The sequence below is a fragment of the Suricata suricatta genome, chromosome 14, assembly GCF_006229205.1.
Source record: "Suricata suricatta isolate VVHF042 chromosome 14, meerkat_22Aug2017_6uvM2_HiC, whole genome shotgun sequence".
Taxonomy (NCBI): Eukaryota; Metazoa; Chordata; class Mammalia; order Carnivora; family Herpestidae; genus Suricata; species Suricata suricatta.
In genome coordinates this window covers 89,207,645-89,212,922 of record NC_043713.1, presented here as the reverse complement: position 1 = coordinate 89,212,922, position 5,278 = coordinate 89,207,645, and the positions used below count along the sequence as shown (strand labels likewise).

Here is a 5,278-nt window from a genome sequence, read left to right as displayed (position 1 = left end):
ATATGTAATGTGGTAGGATTTTCAGTTACCACTCATATTAAACATCAGAGAATTCATACTGAAGAAAGACCCTTTGAACCTAATGAGTGTGATAGTCTTTAGGAACCATTAAGACTTCATTACCCATCAGAGACTTGTCTGTTCCCGCCCCGGCCGGCCAGTCGATCGGGTTGTAGGTTCCTGAAGGGAGGGAGAGAGAATAGGGCAGGAAGGAGCACAGAGAGTGGGGCAAGACAAGCGTTTCTGATCAAGCCCAGTTTATTGAGAAAATATCCACACCTTAAATAAGGTACAGGGCGGGAAGTGAGGCGGCTGACCTGAGTCGGTTGCCAGGTAACAGAGTCAAGGGATTAAGGAAAAACTGAAACGGAAACCAAAAACTGCAAAATCAACATAGCGCCTAAGGGATCGGTGAGAAGGCTCAGACTGACAGAACGATTAACACCGACTTCTTGTCTCAAGGCGGCGATCTTTGTAATCCAGGCTCTCCTAGTGTAGCTGTCTCCAATCCCTGAATCAGGAAATGCACTGCCCTGGCCTCTAGACGGTTAATCTTGTTTTTCTGGCCGCACCCCTCAGGGAGTGACATATCCTTGCTGGAGGCAAGCTAATCTATGCAGCTTCCCACAAGACTTCTGAGCCTAGAGCCAATTTTACACAAAATAAACCAAGAGAACAGGTCCCATCCCCATTCTGAAGAGCCTGAAGAACTAGATATGGGGGTATTAACAAAATTGCCTACTTAAGTGAGGAGCATTGGGTGTTGTATGTAAGTGATGAATCACTAGATTCTACACCTGAAACTAATGTTATACTGTATGTAAACTAACTATAATTTGAATAAAAACTGGAAAAAAAATAAATTGCTTACTTAAAAAAAAAAGCCTTCTTTGTCTTTTATTTTATTTGTTTATTTTAGAGAGGTAAGGAGTGTGAGCAGGGGGGAGGGCAGGCGGAGAGGTAGGGAGGTAGGGAGAGAGTCCCAAGCAGATTCCTTGATGTCAGTGCAGAGCTCAAGGTGGAGCTTGATGTCATGAACTGCGAGATCATAACCTGAGCTGAAATCGGGAGTTGGACGCTCAATGGACTGAGTCACCCGGGTGCCCCCTTCTTTGTCTTTTAAAACGCACTTAGCAGTTAATCCAACTTACTTAGGAAGTCAACTGATTAATGCAAGAAATCAGTACCAAAGTAAGTTGGGTGAAAAGTGACCACAAATGTAACTGTCAGTTTTTATCAAATCATCAGCAAATTGTGACCAGGTATCAGACTTGTCCCAGACTGAGCCACAAGGAACAATAGTAAGGATAGAGAGTCTATAGAATATTGTATTCGTGATACAACTAGTGTCTATGAGCAAACTGAACCGTAACTGGCTTCAGGGATGAAATGAACAGCAGGACTGACGACCCGCTGCAGGGGCCATCCTGTTCTGTTGGTCTGGGAAGAAGCTGTCCGCCTCATGCATTATGTGCTCCTGAACATTCCCTAAGAATCTTCAGTGAGGCTTCCAGCTAGCACAGTTTTCCAGTTATTTCATAATTATGTTTTTTTACTTGAGACTGAAACCAACAACTTGGAGATTCAATGTTGACTGTTGATAACAATAGCATTCGTGGGAAGGTAAGAAATATAACATGTACATGATGTATATAGTAAGTATAGTCTGTAAGTAATGCCTATACATTTGTTCAGTGGAAGCCTACCTCGCACATTCATTACAGTGATTTCCTCAGGAATGGTGGAAAGGAGGAGAGAGACTGACTACTATTCAGAACAACGGAATATGTAATGCTTTACTTTTTAATTAAACAAGGATCTGAGTCAAATGTTACCAGTATGAGGGGTGCCTGGGTGGCTCAGTTGGTTAAGCCTCAGACTTCGGCTCAGGTCATGATCTCTCATCCGTGGGTTCAAGCCCCATCTGGGGCCCTGTGCTGACAGCTCAGAGCCTGGAGCCTGCTTCCGATTCTGTGTCTCCCTCTCTCTCTCTGCCCCTTTCCCGCTCATACTCTGTCTCTGTCTCAAAAATAAATAAACACATTAAAAAAAATGTTACCATATGAATATTTGATCATTTAACTTTATATTTTTCTCTGTATTTTTGTGCATTTTTAAAATATTCTCAATTTAAGCAAACAATATTGGTGACAGTTTTAGGATTTCTAATGTAATTTTATTTGATATTATTAATTTATGAGACACTTATTTTTATATGTATCTCAACACTTCTGTATGTTTAAAATTTTTTTTAAAATACTAGTACTAATTAATACTAGTACTAATACTGGGGCGCCTGGGCGGCTCAATCGGTTAAGCATCCAACTTCGGCTCAGGCCATGATCTCACGGTTCGTGAGTTCAAGCCCCATATCAGGCTCTGTGCTGACTGCTCAGAACCTGGAGCCTGTCCTCAGATTCTGTGTCTCCCTCTCTCTCTGCCCCTCCCCTGCTCACGCTCTGTCTCTCTCTCAGAAATAAACATTAAAAAAAAAAATACTAGTACTAATACTAATTTTTCATTCTTTAATGTTTATTTATTTTTGAGAGAGAGAGAAGGAAAGAAAGCACAAACGGGAGAGGGTTAGAGAGAGGGAGAAGCAGAATCCAGAGCAGGTTCCAGGCTGTGAACTGTAGCTCAGAGCCCAATGTGGGGCTCAAACCCACAAACTGTGAGATCATGACCTGAGCCAAAGTCAGACGCTTAACCAACTGAGCCACCCAGGTGCCATGTATGACTAAGTTCTTTATAAATACACATTCTAGATAGAATTTCATTGAATGATTTTTCAGTATCCATTGAGATGATGATGCATGTTTCCCCTTTAATCTTTAATATGGTTAATTACATTAGTAGTTTATAGCCCGCAATGACTTCTACTTAGTTGTGATATGTATTTTTAAATTTATTGCTTGATTTTCATTTGCTATTTTTTCAGAATTTTTACATAAATATCAGAACTGAAACTGTTTTATAGTGTTTGTTTTTTTTTTAACTTTTGCCGAGTTATGGCAAAAGTATTTTGCTATCTTTGTGTTAGGAAGGACTTCCCTTCTATCCAGATTTTTCTGGTAATTGGTAAGAATTATGTCCTTTGATAGTGTGGAGGATTCAGATTCACCAATTAAAACATCTGAGCCTGGAGCTGAAAGCATGTTAATATTGGGTTTAGTTCTACAAGGATATTATTTTAAGTTAGTCACCTAACTATTCCTTTAAATCATGTACTTCATCAGGTTCCAAATCTACTAGCATACTACAGGGAATTGAATAAAATATTCTTTTACAAGTATTTAAAATTTTTTAGTTTACTTAAAAACATTTTTTTCTAAATGTGCTCTTAATTTTATTTTTGGGAGAGAAAGGGAAAGCGAGGGAGCGAGAGAGGCAGAGAGCACGAGACAGAATCCAAGACACGCTTTAGGCTCGGAGCCTCAGCACAGAGCCCAAGGCGCGGGGCTCAAAGCCTGAACCATGAGATCATGACTTGAGCTGGTGAGACTTAACCAACTGGGCCACGTAGCTGCCCCTTGTTTATTTATTTTTTAAAGTAATCTCTATACCCAACATGGGGCTTGAACCCACCACCCCAAAATCAAGAGTGGCATGCTCCTCTGACTGAGCCAGCCAGGCACCTCATAAATTTGTTTTTTATGGCTATTTCTATTTCTCCCCATTTCTTTGATAAAAATTTCTAGTGATTTTATATTTTATTTTAAAAACCTGGCTCAAGTTTTTGCTATCTTAATCCCTTAACTTCTGATTCTATATTCGTTAATTTCCTCCTCTTTCCACGACTACATTTTCTTTCTCCTTAAAGTCCTTATTTCAATTTTCATTACTTTGGTCAGTGCTGAGCTGAATGAACCAGAACCTACCTATTTCACTTTGATTTTGTAAATGATTTTGCTTTAGCATCAAAAATGTAAAGGGACAGAAGTTTCCTCCCGGCAACACATTGAAGTGCACCCACAGACACATTTGAGGAAAGCGGCTACACCCCAGAACTCCGACCCAAGAATCAGACAGCGCGGGTGGATTTCCACCGGAAACCTCCCACCTGCCAATCGGGGAGGTGCGCCGCACAGCCGTCTGGGTGGTGTAGTTCTGGGGCCGGCGGCACTCTGGGAAATGTAGTTCTGCGCGCACATTCCGTGGTGGGCAGCGTGAGTCTCGGCGCTGCGGCCCGGAGCTGGAGGGTGTGTGGGGTAGAGGTGGCGTCGCGAGGCTGTGGGGCTGGGGCGGACTTGGTGACCGCGGGGATCCCAGGGTGACCTCGACGCGCGCAGGAACTGGCTCCGGAGCTGGGTGCGAGGAGGGCCCGGAGCGGGAGCGGGGGAGCTTGCGGGGGGGGGGGGCGGCCACGCGGCGCAGGCGCTGGTTTCAGTCCGGGGGGGGCGCGGCGGGGGGCGCGGCGCTTCTGGGGCAGCTTTAGGAGACGGGGCGCGCAGGGATGGGAGGGTGTGGCGGGCGGTGAATGTGGGTGTCAGGAGGGCGATGTGGGGTCTGGCGGGGCCGCCTGTGGTGATGAGTGATGAGGCTTTGAGGGAGATGGTGGAACTCTGTAATTCGGGGTGCACTGGAGGGTCAAGGGATTGGAGTGTGATAAATCAGTGAGCCGGGGCTCGGGGCGGACGGGTGGTTGTGAAGCCGGCGGAGGGAATTAGTGGGTGATGGGGGCCTTTGGGGTGAGTTCTATCGGGAGCGGCTTTTGGTGGAGGCCTAGAGTCGTGGGCTTGGCAGTTCTGGTGATGAGGAGCAAGGATTGGGAGAGTGGGGGCCCCTGAGGCTGCATGTGGAGACCCTGGAGGGCGAGTGTGTGCCGTCGGGGATGCAGCTGACGGGTGGTTTTCGGGAGTAATTAGGCCTGTGGTTGGCATCAGGCCGTTGTGGAGGTCTGTCTGGGGGAGCTAGGAATTGGGGGACCGAGGATTTCTTCGACAGGAAGGCCTGTGGGTCTGTGATAGTGTTGGATTGTACTGAGCCCTGGGCTCCTGGGAAGCAGGAAGGTTAAGAAATCTCCCACCCTCTCCTGCTCCAGGAAACTGCTTGCCCCTTCCCCGGAGGATCACGGAACACCTGCCCCCTTGGCCAGTGACACCCCCGGACAGCAATCCTCCAAACTCCCATCCTTTACCCCCTCAGCGATTAGATGGACTGCCTTCCCTCTTGATCCGTCAGGATAAGATGATTGTTATCCAGACCTGGAGGTAAGCCTCTTTCTCTCCGAGCCCAGTCCCTGAACTTTGATTCACTCCCAGCTTGAGCAGCTTTGCCC

At 45.8% G+C, this 5,278-nt stretch overlaps 1 protein-coding gene across 4 annotated transcripts in view; it reads left to right on the top strand.

The window, feature by feature from the left end:
- Positions 1 to 4,146: 4,146 nt before the first annotated feature.
- ZNF605 (zinc finger protein 605) overlaps positions 4,147 to 5,278 on the top strand; it is a 26,245-nt gene continuing 25,113 nt past the window's right edge. For 3 of the 4 annotated variants that reach the window (XM_029921510.1, XM_029921509.1, XM_029921506.1), the window contains exons 1-2: positions 4,208 to 4,308; positions 5,042 to 5,210. The gene's annotated coding sequence lies outside the window, so the exon portion shown is untranslated. The other variant, XM_029921507.1, reaches the window with a different exon arrangement.